This window comes from Eptatretus burgeri, chromosome 5 (assembly GCF_056783735.1).
Source record: "Eptatretus burgeri isolate ZD-2024b chromosome 5, Ebu_testis_v1, whole genome shotgun sequence".
NCBI classification, from domain to species: Eukaryota; Metazoa; Chordata; class Myxini; order Myxiniformes; family Myxinidae; genus Eptatretus; species Eptatretus burgeri.
This window is the reverse complement of record NC_140965.1, coordinates 18,488,895-18,515,208: the sequence shown is the minus strand read 5'-3', so window position 1 is coordinate 18,515,208 and position 26,314 is coordinate 18,488,895. Positions and strand designations below refer to the sequence as shown.

The window sequence follows — 26,314 nt, the reverse complement described above, 5'->3', positions numbered from 1 at the left end:
ATTGGAAGAAATTGAGTTCACATATCACGACGTGGTTCATGAAATTAATACTCTTATTGAAGAGATCAATGATTTTAGAAGAGAATTGAAAGACATTTTCAATGAGTGGCATGAAGTCTTATCACGTCCTCTCATCTCGAAGGAATTAAACCAATGGTGAGACACGTGTGTGTGCCTCTCTCTCTGTCTGTCTTTCTACCTACCTCTCTCTGCTCTTATTGAAGAGGCCAATGATTTATAATGACTGGTCTCTGATCTCGAATGAATTAAACCAATGGTGAGGCACGTGTGTGTGTGTCTATGTGTGTGTGTATGTGTGTGTGTGTGCGTGTGTGTGTGTGTGTTGCTTTCCCTGTCTGTCTCTTCATCTATACCCTTGACTTATTTTTTTTTTTTTTCAGCACTATCGCACAACATCAGCTGTTGAAGCAATCTTGTACAACACATGATTTTCTGGAGGTAAATATTTCTGAATTATTATTAATATCACTCGTACAACACATGATTTTCTGGAGGTAAATATTTCTGAATTATTATTAATATCACTCTCTCTTTAGAATGTCGCCTTATGTTGGTTGCATCATTAGTTTGGACGTGGTTTTGTCAGTACACTGGAATTCATTTTATTGACCTTGAAAGGATGACAGGCTCCTGGTGTGTTAATTCAGTGGTCAACGAGGCTTATTCATATTACCATGTAATTATCTTTATAGAACCTAATTATTATCCACTTTTTGTTTCAAAACAGAATATGGTGTCTGAGTTTCGAAATCACAAGGCATCTGAAGAAGATTGCTGGGAAAGATTGTACATTCTCGCAAATGAATATTTAATATTTTCAATATTAATAAATTATATTTGTTTTGTTTACAATTACTTGATTCTGAATTACAAGAAAAGAATAAAAGAGATGTAAAGGCGGGGGGGTTGGGGGGGGGGGGGGAGGGGGTAGGTGCGCTCCCCCAATGACCCATCACCCCTCATCCCATCCCTCCCCTCCCCATGTGTGTGTGGGGAAGGGTGGGGGTGGGATGAGGGAGGTGGTGGGTCAAAGGTGGGGGCGCACAGGGGGATGAGGGGGGGGTGGGGCTTGTGTGGGCGGGGCTTGTGTGGGCGGGGCTTCGGTGGGGGCTTGTGTGGGTGGGGTGTGTGTGGGAGGGGCTTGTGTGGGCGGGGTGTGTGTGGGTGGGGCTTGTGTGGGCGGGGGTTTATGTGGGTGGAGCTTGTGTGGGAGGGGTTTATGTGTGTGGAGTTTTTGTGTGGAGCTTGTGTAGGCAGGGCTTATGTGGGAGGGGTTTATGTGGGCAGGGTTTATATGGGCAGGGGTTTATGTGGGTGGAGCTTGTGTGGGAGGGGTGAATGTGGATGAGGCTTATGTGGATAAATGGATGGGTGGAGAGATGGGGGATGGGTGGATGAGTGGAGCTTGTGTGGATCCGTGGATAATTTTTTAATTAAATAAACATGTTGTGTGTGTGGGGAACTAATTAACTAATCACTAATTATGTGAATATGATGAATATGGGTGGAGCTTGTGTGGGGTTTGTGTGTGTGGAGCTTGTGTGGAGTTTTTGTGTGGAGGTTGTGTGGAGCTTGTGTGGGGTTTGTGTGGGCGGGGCTTCGGTGGGAGGGGCGTGTGTGGGCGGAGTCAAAAATTTCAATTTATTGGAGCTTGTGGGGGGGTGTGTGGTGGGGTTTGTGTGGGATTTGTGTGGGCGGGGCTTGTGTGGGCGGGGGCTTGTGTGGGTGGAGCCAAAAAGGGGCGGAGTCAAAAAATTTCAATTTATCTTTGTCTTTTGTAATTCCTGTGAATAAAATGAACCTAAAATCTCTTCCCCTTCCAAATCATATATCTTATAAGTCCAAGGAACCGTATCTATTACATCAACAATTTTAAAAAGCTCGTTGGTCCATCTTTTCGTATAACCTTTTTCAAAATGAGATTTCCACCTATATATTCTTACGATATCACCAACTTTGAACTTAGGTTTTCTGACATTAATCTCTTTTTCATATTTTAATTTTGTAAATGTTTCTGATGGCTTCATATTTGTTGACGTGTGAATCGTGTCATTGTACTTATCCACAATATCTTGAATAAAAGATGACCATTGTTGTGAACCGAGTTGTGTGAATTTTTTATATAGTCTCTCTTTTAAGGTACGATTAAAACGTTCAACAACAACTGCCTTCCCTTCATTAAAGGTACTGTATAATGTAATACTGTTATTTTTTAGAAAATTCATAAATGTCTTGTTATAAAACTCCCTACCCTCATCAGTCCACAATTTTTTAGGTTTTCTCTTACTTTTATTAAATATCTGTTGGAAGGCTAACATAAGAGTATTACCTGTTTTGTTTTTTAATGGTACAACCCACGCATATCTACTCCTCAAATCAATAACGGTTAAAGCATACTTGTACCCCTTATCATTATTGAGTTCAATCAAATCAGCAGACCAGATATAATCTACTTCCTTGGAATAAACTTTCCTTCTCTGAAACTTTGTGAATATTGGTTTATGTAATTCATCAGCTAATTGCTCTTCAGTCTTAATGGCATCATTAGAGCCTATAAGTTTTTTGAATTTCCAAGTCCAAGTTTCAATTTAGCACTGATCATCTTCTTCACAATGAACCGATCAACTTTTTCTCTCAAGGTTGGATTTTGTATCAGAGACAAATTATACAACATTTCTCTATCGGCTTCATGCTTTTCTTCCAACGTTGTGGTATTCCCATAATCAATATCGTGTCTCATGCACACTTCATCAACTCTATTGATAGGCTTACTCCAGGATTTAGGATTGTCTGCCTCATCTAATCTTTTATCCAAGTTTGTGCCTGGGCCACAGAAAGAATACCCTGGAAGATGTAATTCCCTGGTATTCCAGTAGTTGTAAATTTACTTCCTGATAAAAACTTTTGGATATCTCCTCCTAGTTTGTGTTGGGAGATAAATTGATTTTTTTTGAACCACACACCGAACATATACCTTTTTGTATAACCCTGTTATTTTTACTTTTAATATATGAAATATTTTTAGTATTAGTTTTCTTTTTACATTTGAGACAATAACTCATTTATTTATGAGAAAAATTCCTGCAGAGTGCAAAAACCTTTTTAGTTTCCAACATGCACATTTGAATCTTGATTTTTAAAACATAAAGAATCCTTAGAAATGCCTTCACTCTCTCCTCCATTTATTTAAGAAAAAAAAATGAAAAACTTGAATTAAAATCCATATCTTGTCGATGCCAATAGTCTTGCCGAAAGTATTGCAAATAGACTTGTCAATTCTTTCTTTTCCTCCTCGGTGGGTTGAGTTATTTTCTGTAATACCCTTAATCTTTTTTTAATCTCACTGGTTTCCATATTTTGATATTTATTTTGTCTCGCTCTTTCCTCCCTCTCCTCCTTCTCTCTCTTCTCTTTTTCCTCCTTCTCTTTCTTCTCCCTCTCCTCCCTCTCCTTCTCTTTCTTCTCCCTCTCCTCCCTCTCTCTCTTCTCTCTCTCCTCCCTCTCTCTCTTCTCTCTTTCCTCCCTCTCTCTCTTCTCCCTCTCCTCCTTCTCTCTCTTCTCTTTTTCCTCCTTCTCTTTCTTCTCCCTCTTCTCCTTTTCCTCCTCTTCCCTCTCTTCTTCAACTCCTTCCTCATCCCTTACTATCCTTGAATCGCTTACACCCCATAGAATATTATACATATATTCATCAGGATTTCTTGTTATTCCTGTATCCAAAATAATTTTTTACAACAGGAAACCAATAAAATTTCTTTTGAATTTCTAAAAGAGCCTTACCTTTTCTTAACTTTATAATTTTTTCATTATTTAACATTCTAATTAAATCTAAAGTTGTCGGTTTATCAACATCAGCATAATGCCAATCTTTTATTGAAAATACCTCATTCTTATGTTGTAGAACATATTTATTAAAATACCGAATACCCTTTTCTTGAAGGTATGCTTGGACACAGAAATGATAATTTTCTTGAAGCCTTCTTGCTGTCATTTATGTATTAGAAATATATGTTAGAATAATATTATGGCACGAAACACCTCCCCATCTTCCCATAGTTAAATCATTTTGTATTTCCTTACTTATTATATATAATCCTGTTTTTTCTGTTTTCATGAGATAAACAAGGGCAAAACCATTATTATATTTACCCTTATTAAATTCTTTTATTTGTTGTTTACTAATCGTAGCCCCACAAAACTCATTCTCGATACCAAGTGGATAATATTCTTCCTTACGAGACTGATTTAATTGTTCCAGGTCTTCGAGGTTAATTTTAAATGACCAATTATACCCTAAATCATTCATATCATACCCCCATTGTTCTATTCTCATACAAACGATACGCCCTTCTTTATAAAAATTTATTTTAATTCGAACTGTGAATTCTGTATGACCTGGAGATAATATCAACACTTCTGTATCTTTGGAATACACAGCCGTTTTATTTAAGGATATATATTGTGATAAATCGCTTAATCTCACCAAGTCATTCGCGTCAGTCGGGCTTGGATAATTTTTAATTTATAAGCATTTTTCATGTTAATATTTTTGTTTATATTATATTTATGTCGTTCAGCCTGTGCCTTTGTGTAATAATTTGATAAATCAATATCCAGTTCTTGAGATACACCAAAGATAGAACCATCTTTACCAACATAAGTCATTTATATTAGATTAAAAATAATATCATAAAATTTTTTATTTTTGTTGAGTTGAAATAACACATATAGACATAATTGACCACAACACTTGGAATTTAATTCTTGGACTTGAAATGTTTGATAAACACCATTCTGTAAGAATTTTATGACTTCAACAGGTGGTGGAAGACCAAAACTATCAAAATAATATTTGTCTTGACTATTAAAAATACAAACCCAATGAGAACCGTTCCCATCATTATCTTCTAAGTTCATAATAATATTCTTTGTATGTTTCGACACATTTGTTAATTCATCTCTCATACAAATAACCACATTATGAATTTTTAATTTCTTACAATATTTGGCAAGTTGTAAATTTGATGTTGTATTCTTTCCAAATTCTTTCAACCACTCATCAATGCTCATTTATTTGTTAGAAAGATATAATCCATTACCTCTTTTCGTTAATTTTACACCTGCTTGTGCTATAGAAGAAAGCATATCTCCAACTAACAATCTCGCTTTATCAGGCAGACCTTCAAGTTTTTCAGCAAAATCTACAATTACACCACTTCCACTAATTTGTTTCTCCAACTCTTTGTTATGTCTTTCCAATTCTTTTTGAGCCTGGAGTTGAGCCTTCCTTTCGTTGGCAGTTTTCACCGCTGTTGAAATACCACCCGTCAATGCTCCAACCGCACTTAAACCAGCAAATAAAGGAATTAGAAATGGGAGAAATCCTCCACTCGTCTCTCTTATTGAATATTTTTTCAACATTGGTTTTGTCATTTTAATTTTAAGTGAGCCAGTGTCATTCAAGATTTTAACCTGTTCTCTTGTGAGCAAAACATCAATTCTTACTGCTCCTTTTCTCTGAATTGTATTAACGTTAATCGTACAAGGCTTTTGATTTTGAACACAAGATGATAGTTTATGAAGATTGATTTGATTAACATATACCCCAGTTGGTACTTTGCCACTCATTTATTTAACAAAAAAATTATGTGAGACTAATCATCACACCATTATCTGTATTAATCTGCAATTCTGTTTCTTCCAAAAGCAAACAATATGTATCAACTTCTTCACTCTCTCCTCTTTCAATGTATAGGGAAGTATCCACTCGATTAGACTTTATAGTTTCTTTTTGAGCGCTCAGGTCAAACGTATAGATTGTATACAAACTTTTAAATGCTGTCATATCCAAAATAGGTTCTTTATTTCCATTACTTTCACACACCTTTTGGTAAGACTTGTATGCTTCAGCAAAATCATTTTTTTCCCAATTAATTTCCAATCTATCTCGTGGGTAAAATGTTCCATCTAGAGAAACGCGAAGTTGTTTCACCTTAGCATTATCACTCAATGCATTATTCTTATCAGTCGCAGTATCACCATCTGGCTTTTTAAAAATGATCCACAGATATCGTGGCTTTCCTTCCAGAACACCCAAATTCCACGTGTAAGTAGTTTGATTGAGTTTAACGTGTTGACATCTTCTTTTGAGGTATGATACACTGAGTGGTTTCTTTGAGTTAAGTCTTCGATTCAACATCTCTTCTGTTTTAAGATTAGGAGTATATTCACTGATATACCAACTCATTTCCTCAATTACAAATTTATTCTGATCACCAAAAGCACTACCAACACCAAAAAGCAATCGATTTTCATTATCATTCCTTTGTAGTTGAAATCTAATTTTAAGGCCATACAGAACTTTATCATGATCACAAAATCCAAATATACCTTTAAGAGGAACTGCCACAGTAAAACTATTTTCTGCTTTTGTATCATCATTATACATTCCTTTCCTTTGAGTATACCCAGGGTCTGTGTTTGTTCCCGTTGACATATCAGGAATAAAACCTTCGACAGACCCCTTTCCCATTCTATCACTGAATGTATTGAGTGTAAATTTTATCATTTCAGATACAGCAGAGACATAATCAACCGCTTCAACTTCTTGTGTTCCAATATACAAACGCACACTATCAAACATTTTCCAGAAGAAATCATTTACAAGTGTAGCGTTTGTGTTATTCCCAGCCTTAGTGAATTTAAATTTACACAACAAGAAACTTTCGGAGAGATTCAAATAGGTTTGTTGATTATTTATTTCAAAACTTTTTGTACCATTCGTATTCCAGTCTGTTCCAGTTATTGCATTTACCTTGAAGTAATCTTCTTTTTTAGTGGAGTTTGAGATAATAATAGTATCATCCAAATCATAGATACTATCAATTGCTTCCATACTTGTATTTATTTAGGAAAAAAAAGATGTTAAAACTTTTGAAACCCTGATCCAAGTATTTGAATTATTTTCTGTCGTTCTTGGGGGGACAACTGAGTTTTGCCTTTCTTAATTTCTTTTATTGCTTGTAATTTATGAGATTCCTTCTGAGCATCTTTTATACTCTTTACGGCACCTGCTACATTTCCCACAGCAGAAGCAGTTAAACCAATTAGATCTTTATGTTTAAGAATAGTTGAACCAATACCCATGAGAGTATCAATTATCCCATCTCCTCTAAATTGATGTCCAACACCCCTTTGTCTCTTAGGTTTATAGTATCCTCTACCAAGATACATACCTTCACCCTTGTAGTATGGGGAAAGGAACATCCCATCCCCTGTAATTATTTTATATTTTCCCAACTCGTGTTTCCTCAAAATAACCATCGTATTTATTTATTGGAAAACTTCACGTAGGTGAATTCTGATGGATATAACTTCTCCATTAAAAGAAATCACACGATTATCTTGGTCGGTTATCCTAAAATTTACTCTGTGTATGGTTTTTCCTGACACAGGTAGATAAACCAAATTTTTGGGTTCCATATTGAATTTATAACCAATTGGGGTTGAGTATGCGCTGAATGAAAATATTGTATTTGTTTTTTTCCCATCATTATAAGCACCATCAATCAAATCACAGTGAATTAACACCGAATTTATTCCTGAGGATATTTGAATGACATTATCACTGTAAAACGTCCCATTAGTTTCAATCAAACCCAATAACTCTCTAAATGAATTATCAATTGTGAAATCAACCTTGTAGTTATTTTTAACTTTAATCGTTGATTTTGAAGTATGTTTTTGAATGTTTATAACAATATTTTTTGGTTCATCACCCTGTTCTTTCATAAGACGAGCAATTTCGGAAGATATTTGAGAAATCTCATATGCTCCGGGTGAGACTGTTATCGTTTTGTATCCACTTCCTGGATTATAACTAAACTTGTCATTTTTCTCGGTTATATTAAATAAGGTATTATAAGTTTCCATGGACAATAAAGATGCCTCATATTCTTTTGTTGTGTCAAGTTGTAGTGGGTATGGGAATGAAGATGTGTGGTCGCTTGTTGTGAAATTGAAACTAAGGATTGTGCTTCTCATCTTATTTAATATGAGATAAAATGTCTTTATATTGATATTTATTAATTATTTTCATGTTCATCAACTGGTCTAAAATGGCTGATGCTTCATTAAAACAATTGTTATTTCCAGCCTTCTTACTGCCTAACAACAATAACAGTCTATTAACTAATTGCGATGGGTCATTTGGAAGAAAACTAACACCTGAACCAAGGATACTTAAAGCCTGAATAATGTGTTTCTCCTTCTCATTCTTCCTACTTTTACCAGAAAGAATAACCTTATAATTTAGAGTGTTCAGCAGATCAATATATACTCTATCATCATTATTTTCCATATCCAATGGTTTATCAATATACTTTGATTCATCCCTCACAGTTGAACCTTGTCTTCCATCTTTTGTGAGAAGAAACATTAATCTTGGAGTTAGTTTAACAGGGGGTTGAGCAGAACCCAAGAACCTTAATTCATCATTAAATATCAATACCTTTTCTTGAACAAGATGAAATATTGCTGATTGTTCTGTTGGAATGAGTCCTGCTTTGGTTTTTGAATCCGCTGAATATTCATTGTTTTGAAGAGCATTCACAATATAATCAGGGGTCGATTAATCTCTTCCAGTTGTTGAAATAAACCTTCATCATCATATTCTAATTCTCCTAAATGCTCTAATTCTTCCTCCGTCATTTGACTGAAATCTTTTAACATTTGAAGTTTTTTAGGAGTATATTCTACCGTGGGAAATGTGGAAACATCTTTCATTTTTCCTTGGGAAGTTTTTAAAAGTGGTTTAAAAAATTTCTCTTGTTTTCTTTCAAATGCTTCTTCGCCCGTTAGTTTCTGTCTGCGTTTCTTCTTTATGTCTTCCTGCTGTTTTACAACTTTTGAAACCAACTCTTGATGTTCCCTAAATCTTCTTGCTCTTTCTTTCGCATCCATTTATTTATTGAAAAATATCATTTAATATCTCATCTTGTTTCACAACAATATATTTATATTTTTCAGTCGTGTGTTTCATGTAATCCCCAAATTCCTTTTTACTACATAATGTAGAACAATTGTCTCTCCAAAAATTGTTTATATCTATTGAATTTAACTTGAATAAAATAAAAGTATTAGCATTGTTTCTGATGGAACGACGAGGAAGCTGAAAGTACGATTGACTAAGATAAATACAATTACAAGAAGAATGTCTCCCTCTTGTGTAGTAGCTGTCCATTACCGTTTGGTTTCTCTCATTAACACAATCATCAAAGATAACGAGGTTCTTTTTGGATTTATCCAAATCTTGGGGAGACGGTATATCATCCGTATTATCACTCAGAATACAAGTTATCGGTTTTGATTTCTTTTTACATCTCTGTGTATCACAAAATAGTTGTATTATATCTTCAATGTTAAAATCATTTAGGTTTTTTTTAAGTTTAAATAAACCGATTATATCTTCTTTTTGAAGACCAGCATTAAAACCTTGTGAGAGTAGTTGATACTCTGGTTGAAAACTCGACTTTGTGAAAATTATTAAATTATCATAATCTAAAAAGTTGGGAGTGAGGAGCATCTTTAAAAGTAAGCAGGTTTTTCCACATCCACTTGAACCAACTATGAGGCATCTTAATGAATTTGGGAGATTTTTATGGTTGTCAAATTTTATCTTATTTTCCCAAATAGGTAAAAATCATTCATTTATATATTTGGAAAACAGGTTATTTAATTTATTCTTGGCTTTTTTCGAAATTCTATATTTTATCCTAAGTTCAGGTTTAATTTCAAGATAATCCATTATTTTATTTATGCAATATCTTGTGTTGATATTTCCCTGAAAATCACATCCATGAATAAGATATAACAACAATCCTTTGAACATTTCTCTAATACGTTCAGTTTCTTCCCTTGTAAGGAAAGGTGTGTTCTCACCCTCGTTCTTTACATTCATTTCTCGAATCAATCTTGTAAAGTAATTCATTTTTGGTGTAAATCTAAAAGAATTATTTTCCTTTTTATATTTTTGATTATCATTAATTAGAAGATAATCACAGAATATACATTGTTTATAGGCTTTTGACTCTGTGTTTAATCCCCGTCTTTCACACGCAGGACAATTCTCAAATTTGTCATATGGAGAATCATGGAATTCAAGAGGCTCAAAATCGAGTAAACTATTCATATTTATAAAGTAAAACTTTACTTAAACTGAAATTCATCTTCGATATCATCTTCGATACTTTCAGAATCATCTATACTTTCATAACTATCATTTGAACACAAACTCTCGGTGTCATAACTATCGTTTGAATGCAAACTCTCGGTATCATAATCACTCTCATAATCTTCAAAATCTTCAGTTGAATATTGGCTCATTTAATTAGTAGAAAAAACATTACCATCGATATCGATATACATTTTTTCATTAACAGATTCAACTGCTACATTTTTTATATTAAAGGTGATTTTAAAATGATCCTTAACTACAATTGAACGAAATGTCATTTCACCTGATATATTAACATCCTTTATTTCATCAGGATTTATATCTTTAGGGTTGTTGAAAAAAATACAAATTTCTCCTTGCATATTACAGATGGTCTTATCTTTTCTTTCTAAAGCTTCATCCATAAGGTTTTTATTTTTTGATACCTTTTCTTGTTTCATTGCTTTTTCTAGTTTTGAATATATTGCCAGAAGGAGAGGAGAAACTTTTGTTAGAGATACCTTAATTGATGTTCTTCCAGGTATACTAAAAGCCCTTCCACTGAAGTAAATTGAAGAACTCATCATATCCACCATAATTGTTTTTATCCAATAGTTGTTATATTTATCTTTGTTCAATTTTACATCCTTGACATATTTCTCAGCATCTTTAACAAATGAAGAGATTGATTGAAACTTGTCTTTTGTGTCTTGAAACATTGTATTTATTAAGTGAAAAAGTTGGAGGATAAAATGGTTTTAAGCACAGATTCACCTGTAAAATAAACGAAATTTTCATCAAGAAAATTTTAGTTTAAGCACAGATTCACCTGTAAAATAAACGAAATTTTCATCAAGAAAATTTTAGTTTAAGCACAGATTCACCTGTAAAATAAACGAAATTTTCACCAAGAAAATTTTAGTTTAAGCACAGATTCACCTGTAAAATAAACGAAATTTTCATCAAGAAAATTTTAGTTTAAGCACAGATTCACCTGTAAAATAAACGAAATTTTCATCAAGAAATTTTTAGTTTAAGCAAAGTTTTATTATATAAATATGGTGAATACAACATACTGCGATGTTTGTAATCACGAATATAAACATTATAGAAAACACCTCCGAACCAACAAACACACATTTAATCTATTTCACAAAATATCTCCTCTTGAGTTGGAAAGAAAACATTGTGATACCTGCTCAAAGGATGTTTTGAAGAGTAGTTATAATAGGCATCTTCAATCACAAAAACACAAGAAAAATGAGTTTAAAGTAAAGGGAGACTATTATATTGAAAACACTGATGGGGCATTTAAAGGGCATATAAAAATAAGGATTTTTCAATTTGGAGAACCCGGTCCATCATCAATAATTGAATCAATTGAAATAGTGAAACCTGATGTTGAAAAATTTATTAAAAAAACATTAAAAGAAATGAAAACTTTAAAGTTTTATATGGGAGTGAAAATGAATATGAAAAGACAAGATGAAGAACAAACTCCTTATATGAGGACAGATCTTCATTTTATAACATCATTTCAAGATTTTTTGAATAGTGGGGTTTATGAAGAACTATCAAGACAAGAGGAGGATGTTGATAATACAGTGGTAGGAAGTGGATTCAATATTAAAAAAATCATCTTTTTAGATGTACACATTCTAAAAATCAAACCCTCTTAAAGCTTCTTCTTATATTGAATTACCAAAAGAAATAAAACGAAAGAAGGCAGTTGTTAATATTAAGAATAATGATAATAAATGTTTTCTCTGGTCTGTTCTTGCTCACTTACATCCACCAAAATGTAATTCAGAAAGAGTAAAACAATATATGAAATATGAGAATACCTTGGACATTAAAGATTTTAATTTCCCAATGCCACTAACAGATATTCCTAAATTTGAGAAAAAGAATAATCTTTCTATTAATGTATATGGATTAACGGATACAAACAAAGTTCAAATATTAAAAATTTCAAACAACTATAAAAATGAAGAAACACACATTGATCTTTTATATTTTAGTGTTGGAAATAATTCACATTACACATACATCAATAATTTATCAAGATTAATCTCTTCTCAGGTATTCAGAACAGCAAACAAAATATATCCTTGTAAGCGATGTCTTAATTCATTTCATACAAAAGAACGATTAGAACAACATTCAAAATATTGTAGTAATCATAAATCAGCTGTAATTACAATGCCTAAACCTGGTGAAAAGATTTCTTTTGAAGATTATAATAAATCTATCATGCACCCATTTGTGATATACGCTGATTTTGAATGTATCCTTAAAAAGATAAATACTGCTTCTCCTAATCCAAAAGAACCATATACAAATAAATATCAAAAACATATTCCTTGTGGTTTCTGTTATTATATCAAATCATCTGTTGGAGAAAAGTATAATAAACTTGAACAGTATAGTGGAAAAAATGCTTCACAAGAGTTTGTAAAACGATTAGAAAAGGATTGTATAAGACTAAGTAAATTAATGAAAGAAACAAATGAACCGATGAAATTAACCATAGAAGAAAAATTAGAATTTAGAAAGAACAATATCTGTCATATTTGTGAGGAGGAAATTGAGGAGTCTAAAGTTAGGGATCATTGTCATCTTACTGGTAAATATAGAGGTCCCGCTCATTCCTGTTGTAATCTTAATTATAAATTACCTTCTTTTATTCCAGTCTTTCTTCACAACAGCGCCAACTATGACACACATCTATTTATAAATGAACTTTCAAAAACACCAGGGAATATTTCTGCCATAACAAACACAAGTCAAAAGTATATTTCATTTACAAAAATGATATTCACAAAACCTATAACTCGTATAAGGTTTCTTGATTCTTACAAGTTTATGGGAACACCACTAGCCAACCTCGCATCAAATCTAAGCTCCACGGGCTCTTTTCCAAATCTTAATTCATTCTTTCCAAAAGAGGAAATTCTAACTAAAGAGGAAATTCAGATTAAAGAGAGAATTCAAAGTAAAGAGGAAATTCTAATTAATGAGGAAATGAATGAAGAAATTCTTACTGAAGATGAAATTCTAATTATACAGAAAATTCGAACAAAGAATGAAATTCTAACTAAAGAGGAAATTCTGATTATAGATGAAATTCTGATTAAAGAGGGAATTCTAACTAGAGAGGAAATTGAAACAAGGAATGAAATTCAAAGTAAAGAGAAAATTCTTACAAGTAAGGGAATTTATCCTTATGGTTATATGGATTCATTTATGAGATTTAAAGAAACACAACTTCCTTCAAAAGAAAGTTTCTATAATAACCTTTATGAAGAAGAGATAAGTGATAAGGAATATAAACACGCACAAGAAATTTGGAAATTATTTAAGATAAAGAACCTTGGAGAATATCATGATTTGTATCTAAAAACAGATGTTTTATTGTTAGCTGATGTGTTTGAAGCTTTTAGATCACTCTGTCATAATAAAAATTGTTATGGATTAGATCCTGCCCACTATTTCACAGCTCCTGGTTTAGCTTGGAGTGCAATGTTGAAAATGACAAAACAAGATATAGATTTAGTCAGTGATGTAGATATGCTTTTGATGATTGAGAAGTCTAAGAGAGGTGGAATATCACAAGTATGTTCAAAAAGATATGCTAAAGCAAATAATAAATATCTTCCAAATTATGAGAGTGAAAAAGATAGTAATTATTTGATGTACTTTGATGCTAATAATTTGTATGGATGGGCAATGTCTCAATCTCTGCCTTATGGTAAATTAGAGTGGGTGGAAGAAAAGGATTATGAAAAGGCTTTGATGAATATTGTTATTTCTTCTCAAGAGAAATTGAATGACAAAGAAGAAGGTTATTATTTTGAAGTTGATTTGAAGTACCCGAGTGATCTTCATAATAAGCATAAAGACCTTCCTTTTGCATGTGAGAAAGAAACCCCAAAGAAAGAATGGTTCAGTGATTATCATAAAAGTTTTAATATTAAAGGCAAATCAACAGAAAAGTTATTAACAACATTCTATGATAAAGAGGGATATGTTTTGCATCAAAGGAACTTGAGACAATATTTATCTGCTGGGTTGAGAGTAGCTAAAATTCATAGAGTTTTAAAATTTAAACAAAGTCCTTGGATGAAAAAGTATATTAAATTCAATACAGATATGAGAACAAATACAAAAGTAAAATTTGAAGGGGAATTCTATAAATTGATGAATAATGCTGTCTTTGGAAAGACAATGGAGAATGTTAGAAACAGGCAAAACATTAGATTTGCAACATCTTGGAAAGAAGCTTCTAGATTGATAAATAAACCAAGTTTTGAGAGAGAAGAGGTTTTTTCAGAGAACTTTTCTGCCATTCATATGAAAAAGGAAAGTATTGTCATGGATAAACCAATTTATATTGGAACAGCAGTTCTTGATTTATCAAAGATATTGATGTATGATTATTTGTATAATGATTTAAAGAAAGAGTATGGTGAAAATGTTTCATTGTTGTATATGGACACTGATAGTTTTATTCTAGATATAAAAACTGATGATGTTTATAAAGATATGAAGAAAAACATTGGAGTATATGATACAAGTAATTTTAGTAAGAAGAGTGAGTTATTTTCAAAAAAGAATGAAAAGGTTATTGGCAAGTTTAAGGATGAGTTGGGTGGAAAAGTAATGAGTGAGTTTATTGGATTGAGAGCAAAGGCATATGCTTATAAGTATGGTGATCAGATTGATAAAAGGTTAAAGGGAATAAAGAAATATGTAATAAAGAAATCAATAACTTTTAGAAATTATTATAATTGTTTGATGAATAAGAAAGAAGAATATAGGAAAATGAATACAATAAGAAGTTATAAACATAAGATATATAGTGAAGAAGTAAATAAAAAGGCATTAGGAGCCTTTGATGATAAGAGATTTATTTTAGATAATGGAATAGATTGTGTTCCATATGGATATTGTATGATAGAGTGTATAAAATAGATTGTGTTCCATATGGGTATTGTATGATAGAGTGAATAGAATAGATTGTGTTCCATATGGACACAAGTTTTAACGATGGGAAGATGGGTTGGGGTTTTTAAGGGCCTCCGCCGCGTTTTTCACAATATATAAATGGTCGAACCAAGTATTAGTCAAACTAAAGAGTGGAGAAAATCTCAGTCTTGGTATATAAATGGAAAACATAATGAATGTGAAAAATATCAAATAAGTCTTATTGAAAAAATATCTAAAACAAAGGTAAATAAAACAAATATGCGAATCAATTTAAAAACCAATAAGTTAGAGGATGTAAAGAAAATAATAAATATGTTTGAATGGACTGAAAAATTTGATGGTTATCAATTGAACAATGGAAAAATAATTTACTACAATATCAAAATGATATGCAACTCAGGAGGTGGTCAGATGAGATCATTAAGAGAAGTTTATCATTTCGTAATGGCACAAAAGGGGTATCTTAAAAAATATAAAGATTCAAATGTTTTGTTTTTCAATATTTTAGATGGGGATTATTGTGCAAAGAAAATTAAACTATTGAAGGAATTTGAGAATGAACAAATGTTTATAGGTTCAATGAGTGAGCTAAACAATATGCATTGGTTATTTGATAAAGAGTGCCCCGAGGCTTAGACGTTTCAGATATTTCTTTAGAATCACCTTTAACAAATCTTTATCTTGTTGTATGGGCTATTTGAATAGAGAGCCCCTAGGTTAAAAGGGGAAATAAAAAAATGACCGTTTTTACAGCCATTTTTCCCTGTTGTGCAGGGGTTTGGCTTTTTCTTGAGGCAATGTTTTATGGCCGGATGCCCTTCCTGACACCAACCCTGGTCGCCTCTTACGACACACAGGGATATGGTACACCTATTCTAACCGGGGCATACACCGGGACCAGTACACTGGCACTCATTTCGCCGACCTCGGAAGGATGGCAGGCTGAGTCAACCCCCTGGTGTTAATTCAGCAGCCAACGGGATTTGAACTCAGGACCCTGGGATCCCAAGCCACCACCCTAACAACTAAGCCAACACCAGGCTCCAGGTTAAAAGGGGAGACAAATAAATATACCTTGGGCTAAAAAGGGGATTTATTTTTCAGGGGAAAAAAAAAAGAAAAATTTCATGGCTGAAAATCCCCCATTCATTTACATGGGGAAAAGTGAGCCAGAACCAGTATTCTTTCCCTACTTATATATATATATATATACATATATATATATAAATATATACATATAAAAATATATACATATATATATATATATATATATACATATAAATATATATATAAATATATACATGTAAATATATATATGTATATATGTATATATATATATATATATATATATATATATATATATATATGTATATATATATGTATATATATATATATATATATATATATATATATATATATATATATATATATATATATATATATATATATATCCACATTCCTATCATTTTTGGTATCCATCTGTAATATTCATCTTTGCTTCGATGAAGAGTTTGGAATTCGGCAGAAAATCTATCATCATTTATTTCCATGCGTTTCCTTACTTTCCTCTTTGTCCCAATCTTCTTCCTCTTCTTAATCACCACCACAGGCTTCTTTATCTTCATCAACATCCCAATCAACCCTTGAACCATCACTTTCACCCCCATAGGATGTTGATGTTGATGACCACACACTTTGCGAAGCGTTGGTGCTGCCAAAACAGTTTATTGGCAAGGGTTATACCGAGTGGTTTGCCATTGCCTTCCCAGCGTTGTTTGTCCGTGCTGTATTATTTTAAATTAAATACTGAGCTTCAAGCAAAGAAGCAGCAAGTACCGTTTTTGAAGACTTTAGTATGATTCAGCCAGGGTTTGAACCGTCAACCTTCCAGATTCAATGGGCACTCCAACCATTATACCAAGGTAATCACAAGGCAATGCCTCACAGGCCACTGCCCTAGGTAAACAATGATCCGCCCACTATCTTCCACCATGAAAATAACAACACAAAACTAATTATTGTATGAAGCAGTTGATTCATCTCAAAAGCTCGATTGTTGCGATTGTGTACTTATAGAAAGTGTTCGTTTGGCGAAACAAAACGAGATCCATGCGGACAGGGATGATACACTCTTTGCTGTATGCAACCCAAGGCTTCGCTTATGTATCTCATTGATTAGCAAAAGGCACCATTACTCATCTGATTGGAATATGAAAAGATCACTCAATCAAACCGCCATGTCTCAGCTTTTACTTCCTGGAGCTTTTGTACTACACTGGCCACTTTGTCTGATTAGATTCCCTGGCCTCCACGTTGGAACCTTTAGAATGACAACAGCTGTCAAAGAGAGGAATCAGCATTGAGAGATGAGATTGATTCAGGGGCAAGCTTGATTAAACTATGAGGAGTGGATGTAGGAAACAGGACTTTATATATTAAAAAGAAGGAGTTTACGACGGGATATGAAAGACATGTTTGATATAATGAAGGGTTGTATACACAAAAATAAAGGCAAAAGTTTTTCAACAGAATAGACAACGACAGAACCAGGGCAAGTCTAAAACTAAACACGAGAGTTTGGATTGCAGTAAGGTAGGGGTCATTCACTCAGAGAAAAGTCAATTAAATGAAATCTATAAAATGAAAGTATGCATTAATATGGTGTTGATAATGGAATGATGGGCCAAATGGCCTCAACCTGTGTCCAAGTTCTTTGTATATGCTTGAATGTGAGTAATTGAATTTACAACGATTGGATGAAATGCAGAGAATAACTAGAACTGCACCAGGTAGAGCACACACACCTCTGCCAGACTGAATAGTTTACGATTTGTATCACACTGATGGGCCACATCTGAATCCGGACCTGAACCAAAATCTAATTGGCCTGTTCTCGTCACCTCATCAACTCAGGCACCAAGTTTTGTCAAACCTCTTCCACGACTTTTTGAGATAACATGATATTTATGTATGTATGTATATACTGTACACACACATATATATATATATATATATATATATATATATATATATATATATATATATATATATATATATATATATTATCGTTTTTGACCCTATCAATGGTGAAAAATCACTTCAAAAATTCTTGTTTCCAGATCTTCACCAAAATCTAATCATTTCTTCCTTGTCACACATCCAACCTGTTCACCAAATTTCGTCCGAATCTGTCTAACTTTTTGAGACACCTCGCTCACAAACAAACAGGGACATCAAAACATAACCTCTGTCGACCTTTGGTAGCAAAGGTAAACGGGAAGAGAATTCATCCGGTTTCGACCCATTTAATTCGGGACCACATACCATGTTTAAAGTAGATGGACTGCAGACTCTCAACGATGTGGACCAGTGCAAGGCCCGAATAAATGTGGATAAGCGCATGCTACCCAAGCCTTCAACCATCGCTGCCATGGTGTCGCTGCCATTTTAATTTGCTTCCATTTAAAGTATGTACCATTTTAATAATGAAACGTACTAATTTGGTAATCACTGTAATTCGGTTCCATGTTTTACTATAAACTCTTTCCTTATGACTATCTCGAAGTCTAAACTCAATTCACTCGCCCTCATTCATCTCTCTTTTATCTTGCCTGTGGAAAACATGAATGACTGACAACCCCAATGCTCTGAATTACCACAACCTGGACAGGTAAAGCACTGTGCGAGCACGGCAATGTTTCCTCTGAGCTCCATCATTTTAAATGATTGTGATTTACCGGCAAATGGCGTGAAACGTGTCGTCACCGTTCACTCCCTCTCTGCACAAAGTGCACACATCAAGTCTCATTCCCTCTGACATCTGCTGCTACTGTCAGGCGAACAAGACGGAGATAAATCTTCTGAAGGCCAAGCCATCCATTATTGATGCTCATCACCGGCGGTGGCAGACACATATTTTGTGGTGCACTTGGCATCACCTTCCTGTACAGGTAGATTTTCTGTAATTCTTCAATCTCACCGATTTCCACATTTTAATATTTATTTTTACTTCTTAATATTCTTCCTTTTTCCCTTTTTTCTTATCTTCATCACTACCAGCAGTTTCTTCCTCACTACCAGAGGCTTCTTTATCAACATCCCAATCAACCCTTGCACCATCACTTTCACACCAACTCTTGACTGAGCATTGTTGCTGCCGAGCCAGTTTCTTGGCAAAGGTTATACTGCATGGTTTGCCATTGCCTTCCCAGCATTGTATGCCAATGCTTTATTCATTTTAAATTGATTAACTTGATAATGGATTAAAAAAAAAAAAAGGACCAACCATATATAGTTCATCTTCATTGAAGTGTTGGGCTGACAGAATGGCAAAGAGGTATGCACTCACTTCTAAGGTTTTTAGTCTGGGTTTGAATCTTGTCCGGCTATAAACTGTCATCTCTGTGTTTCATCAGTGTGTGCGCGCTGTCTCTCGGATGAACGTTTTAACTTGGAGTACCATCTGTTGGCATAGATGGTGGATGTTAAAGATCAGGTATCGTTCATGAATTGTCGGTGAGCTATCGCTGGCACCCTGAACAAATTTCAAATTCCTGCCCAAATCTACACAGGGCGTTGTTTCAGTGGCAGAGCCACACCCTCAGCCAATAATGCTACCCTGTAGCCTATGAAAGAAGAAGAATAAAAGGTTCTTGATGTCTTTGCTGGAAATTGTACTGTAACAGGATATTTTTGTTTGAAGGAAAAGGAGAAAGGTGTTTCTTCATAAGTATTGTTAGAAAAATAACCTGGGCTGTTTATTCTTTTACGAGTGAGGCATACTTGCAGACCGCAAGCAGAAACCGGGGTGCACCTTATTTGCAGATATAATAAACATAAGCGTTTATACATTTGATGAAGTAGATTCTGTTTATACATCACTGCCTGAGGAGCATCCTCTGGACCGTCAAGACCTGCCCTTTGACGGTTCCTGGCACTATGTGCCAGCACCCATCATCATGATGTAGTCCGTGCTAAATTAAGGTAAATAAATCAACTAAATCAAGAATGTGTGATTAAAATAAGCTCTTTATTTAACAAATTACAGCTATAATCATTTTAATGTAAAACGTTAGAAGCTATAATATTGTTTACATTCCAATGAGTTGCTTAGCACATTGAGAGATAGAGTTTAAACAGTTACGACTCCATTTACCTACATATATATATATATCTCTATCTCTCTCTCCAAACTTTTAACTACTCATCCAAATTCTCCATTCCTCGTACGTGGTGATTTCAATTGTCAATATGCTAACAGAGCACTTTTGAACTGACGGATGGAATGTGTCCCAGAAGGCTCTGTGTGGAGGAGGAGAGGACATTAGGACCATACTCTGTTCAGAGCGTTGGTGCTGCCGAAGCAGTCTCTTTGGCTGTTGGGCACAATCCTGGACGGGTCGCCATTCCAACACAGTATACCAGCAAGCTGGCACTCATTTTGCCGACCTCGGAAGGATGACAGGCCGAGTTAACCCCACCTGGTATTAATTCAACAGCTGAGCGGGATTTGAACTCAGGACCCTAGTATCCAAAGTCCACCACCCTAACCATTAAGCCAACACCAGGCATTGTGTGCATGTGCAGAAACCAGAGCAACAGCAGCTACCAGGGCATGCCAAAATATACCATGTGTGTGAGATAAGGGTTGCTACCTAAAATGGGCCACAAAGCTTTTAAAATAAGTCAAAAATACTTGGAAAAGTACCTGAGAGAAAGGGGTGTGTCTCTGCACAACGAAAGAGTGGGCAAACTTTCTCAGATCATTGACAGGGTTGAGATCTTGCAGGTGTCTCGACTGCAGACTCCCGACGATGTGGACCGAATAAATCTGGACAGGCGCATGCTACCGAAGCCATCAACCATTGCTGCCAGGGTGTGGACTTGAAACCTTGCTGGAGTCCCTCCTGTGAATCTGGAGTGCTTACGACGCCATGTTCGGGGCACTGGACGGATGCCAGAAAGCAGCCAATTGCCGGAATTACCGAGCGAAAAGGTGAAGCGCTCACAAAACGTCAGCAGCAACCATCACCTTCCCACTCAGCCCGACACAAACAAGAGCCAACCAGCATCCATAGAGCTGTCGAACAGGGTGTCAAACATTGATGGAAAAAGGTGGATGTCAAACATCGATGAAAGAGAGGTGAGTGTCGAACGTCAATAGAAACAGGTGGATGCCTGTTGTAAATGATCCACAGCCATGTCGAACCAACAGAATAACTGTTCAGGAAGAGCCCGTGGTGTGTTTACTCAAATGTCCTGTAAGTCCAAAGTGTAAATAAATCATCTATTTCCAAGCCAATGCATCCTGATGGAAAGGGAAAGAATGAGTCTCCGTTGGGCTAACAGCTATCTCTCGTGTGCGTGAACGGTGAATATTGCTCATTGCGGAAAATGAATACTGGCGTAAAATCACACGTCATGAACATGTCATAAAGAGGAAAAGGTTATCCCATAAGAAAGAAAGGGAACCTATTCTATACCCTTCTCCAACACATCATTCAGAATCCCACCAGATAAGGGGATGGGTCTATTCTGAACATGATTTCATGGAAATAACTGTGAGGACCTGGATGTTGTGTCCATGAGTCGGATCAGATTCTGAAATCCATAACAATACTTTATGGACAATCTAACGTTCTAAATAGTATGTACTTTATATAAATATGTGTGTTGTTACTGTTTGGCCCTGTGACTGCCCTGCACAAACAGCGCTGATATTCCACCATTACCACAGCCATGTCGGTCTCGCCCTTGGGCAAATGTCTGGCAGCCGTAGTCCCGCCCCCATCAGGCTGATTGACAGCTGTAGTCCCGCCCAACTCTCTGATCCCTTCCTATTCCTTTTCAAAGGAATGGAGTTTTTGCATACTTTTTGTGGAATCCTTTCAAGCTATTCAAAATTTTTTATCAGTTTGCACCTTCCCATTGTAAAATGCAGTGGATTGGTGTTTAAACGAAGTTGGTAGTTTAAATCAATTTTGAGTTAGGCTGTCTGAAAATAATAACAAGAAAACTGTAATAATAATAACAAGAATAATGACAAATGGGAATTTTTGGGTCTCATTTTTTTGTTGTTCAATAATACCGGGCGTAGTGGCGTGCGCCTGTAATCCGGCTACTCGGAGGCTTGGGTTGGAGGATCGCTTGAGGATGGGAGCTCTGCACTGGGCCGTGCTATGAGAGGGTGCAGGGCAGCCCGGAATCATGGTGAAATCCAATCCTTATCCCTGTGTCGTAAGAGGCGACCAGGGTTGCGTCAGGAAGGGCATCCGGTGTAAAAACCTATGCCAAATCAGTATGTGGATCATAACGGATGATCTGCTGTGGCGACCCCTAATGGGAGCAGCCGAAAGACGAACAACAACAACAACATTTTTGTTGTTCAATAATGATGCCCCAAAGTTTAATGAGTGTTATTGGATGGTGAATTCTCCAGAGATGACTCAGGTAATTTATAGTGTTAAACATTTTATCTTGATCGATTTTTTTTGAGGATTTGTATTGTATTGAGCCAATGGAGTGTCCAGGCCATCCCAACATAAGAAGTCGACTGACTTCTTGATAGATAACACTGAACAACAAAATTTTTTTACTGGAGATGTGTAAAGTGATTTAGACTAATTTGGGTACGCTGATTTCAAAAATCATAACCGTTTTGCTGTATCACGTCAGGATTTTCAGTAACAGAAATATTCCCACTGCCTAGAAGTCAGGATTTCAATGAAATTTACAAAAATTCATTTATTCATTTATTTCATCACGAATGCTTCAAAATTATAGAAATTACAGAAAAACTCCACTAGAATGTAATTAAAAATGCTTTAGGCATTTGGCTTTGCGTTTGTGCTGCTCTGTGTCAGTTTCACGATGCAGGAACCAGCAAAAATCGCCCATCATGTTCGGGTTGTGCCGCCCTTGGTAACGCGTCTCCATGAGTGAAATCTCTTGGTGGAATCGCTCGCCGTGCTCGTCCGAGACTGCTCCCAAGTTGTCAGGGAAGAAGTTCAGGTGCTGGTGTAGGAAATGGATTTTCAGGGACATCCTGGAGCCAAGTTTCCTGAAGGACTCCAGCAGCTGCTGCACTATTTCTTCATAGTTGTCCGCGCGCTCGTTCCCCAAGAAGTTGTCCGCCACAGCTTTGAAGCTCCTCCACGCTGCCAGCTCTTTGGGGTTTAGAGTTGTCGGAAAAGTTTCGTCCTTCATAATCTGTCGGATTTGCGGTCCAACAAAGACACCAGCCTTGATCTTGGCCTCCGACAAGGTGTTGCCAAACTTTTCCTTGAGGTATAAAAACCCACGCCCATTCAGATCCATTGCCCGTACAAAACTTTTCATCAAGCCGAGCTTTATGTGGAGTGGTGGAAGGAAAACCTTGGCTGGGTCGACAAGGGCGACATGCTTCACATTGTGTCGACCAGGTACATGCTCTTTTCGCTCTTCCCAATCTTTCTTCGTCCAGTGATTCTTGTCGTCTCTGCTATCCCAGAGACAAAGGAAGCACATGTATTTCGTGTAGCCTGACTGCAGCCCTAACAACAGCGCCACCACTTTCAAGTCTCCGCAGATGTGCCAGTTGAAGTCATTGTACTTGATGGAATCAAGCAGCTGCCGCATAGTCTCATAGGTCTCTGTCATGCCGAACGCGTGAGCCAGTGGGACTGATGGTTTCTCGTTGCCATTGTGGAGCAAAACAGCCTTCAAGCTGTTCTTCCCGAGTCGATGAAGAGGCGCCAGTCTGCAGGATCGTGATCACACCCAAGTTCTTTCAACAGACCGTTGATGTCACTGCAGAATGTCATCGTGTCTTCCATCTCAAAGAACTCAGCCATGTCTCTGTGACGTGCTCTGAACAAGGATATCTTGGTGTTAGGTTCAAGTAGATTCCACTGCTGCAGCCTTTATCCAAGCAGCTCTGCCTTCGCCTTTGACAGCGAGAGATCTCTTACAAGATCATTTAAGTCTCCCTGGTTCAGAAGGTGTGATTCTTGAGTGTCGGGTTCAAAAGGTTCATCATCACCATCCTCTTCACCACTGCTTACAGCTATGTTCTGATCAGCTGGAGGTGTTGGAACGGGGTTCTCGTCATCATGAGGCACAGGTTTACGAGCAGAGACGCAGTCAGCGTACTTGATGTGACCTTTATTCTTCTTGTTGAAGCCGGCGATGCTTGTGCAGCAGAAATAACAATCATCATGATGATTCTGCGGCTCACACCATATCATGGGCACCGCAAATGGCATGCTCGCGCGCTTGCCCACCAACCACTGAGTCAAGGTTGTGTGACAGCTTGTGCAGCAGATGTGTGGTGCCCAGCTCTGTTCTTGGTCCCCCACCTTACACCCGAAGTAGTGAAAGTAGGCGGCCTTCATTTTCACTGCTGTAGATATACTTCGCTGTTGATCTTTTTTGGTATACCGACCACAGACATAACAGAAGTTGTCAGGATGATTGGTACAGGAACGCCTACTCATCTTTATCTGAAAGAAAGAAATATAACACAAGTTAACAACAATTGTACGAAATAGACATGTTAAAGACATATGTAAATTTCATTGAAATCCTGACTTCTAGGCAATGGGAATATTTCTGTTCCTGAAAATCCTGACGTGATACAGCAAAACGGTTATGATTTTTGAAATCAGCATACCCAAATTAGTCTTAATCACTTTACACATCTCCAGTAAAAAATTTTTTTTGAAATTTGTTGTTCAGTATAATCAAAGGTACCTTGCATCGCCGGGTCTCTCCTCCCACCGGACCAGATATACCTCCGCCCACATTATTACATCATTATACCTACTAGTACCAAGTTTGGTTTAAATCCCTGATCCGAGATTCAAAATATTTAATAATTCTGGCTGCCAGACCATGTGTCCAATCAGGTTGAAATTTCTACATATATTCCTCATGATGAATAGATCATAATTGTGACATTTCACATCAATTGATAAAAGCGGTTCAAGAGAGAATTTTAAAGATGTTTGTTCAATCAAATATGGCTGCCAGGCCATGTAACCTATTTATGATTTGTAAACACCTTGGTATCCTGAAGGTTTGGGGAACATGTGGGTGAAGTTTCACCTTGATCTGTCAAGCCGTTTTGGGGATGATTTTTTAAACAGGTTTATTCATTAAAAAAAAATCATAGCTGCCAAACCATGTGACCTACGATGTCACACGTGGAGAACTTTTTGTTCCTCATGGATTGATGATCATACCTGTAAAGGTTTCCCTCAATCTGTTCAGCCATTTTGGAGAAGAAGATTTTTGAAGGTTTTTAAGTCAACAATATGGCTGCCGAATCACTTGACCGTCGTCAATTTCCCCCCGCCCCCCTGTACAATTTAGCCTTAGATGACCCTCAATTTTCATACTTATCAGGTAGTGTTCAACATATGCAATTGTGACGTCATAACAAAGCCACCTATGACATAAAAAAATCACTCATTTCCCATGGGGAGTACTTGACATGTGCCAAGTTTCAATTTTCCCATGGAGCAGATACAGAGAGGTCCAAAAATTTTCCTTTTTTCCAACATGGGTGCCACACCACATGACCTATGAAATCAAATTATTGATCAAAGGGAATTGGATGCACCTGAGCTCAATTTGGAGTGTCATAGCAAAAGGGTCGAATACTTCTTTATGCAAGACATTTCAGCTTTTCACGTTTAATCAGTTTGTAAAAATTTCGAAAAACATGTTTTCACTTTGTCATGATGTGGTATCTTGTGTCGATCGGTGACAAAAAAAACTTTAAATTTAATCCATTTTAAATTCAGGTTGTAACAAAATGTGACAAAAGTTAAGGGGTGTGAATACTTTATGAAGACACTATGTACGTATGGATGGACGAACAACCTGAAAACATAAAGCCTCCAGCGACTTCGTCAGTGGAGGTAAAAAATTTTAAACATCATCGGTCACGTGATCTGGCAGCCATTTTGGATTTACGCGAAAACATTTAAAAATCACCTCTCAAACCGTTGAACCAATGGATGTGAAGCTTTATGTCTGTCAGGCACTATCCATGGGAATAAAAGTTTGATAGCTAAAACTTCGTCAGTCACGTGGTTTGGCAGCCATGTTGGT

General features: G+C 35.9%; 1 protein-coding gene and 1 pseudogene across 1 annotated transcript in view; one reads left to right on the top strand and one right to left on the bottom strand.

Annotated features, from left to right (window-relative positions):
- Positions 1 to 26,314, bottom strand: part of LOC147025949 (uncharacterized) — a 68,524-nt gene that overhangs the window by 13,570 nt on the left and 28,640 nt on the right. The gene's annotated exons all lie outside the window — the stretch shown is intronic.
- Positions 22,306 to 22,446, top strand: LOC147025950 (signal recognition particle RNA; annotated as a pseudogene).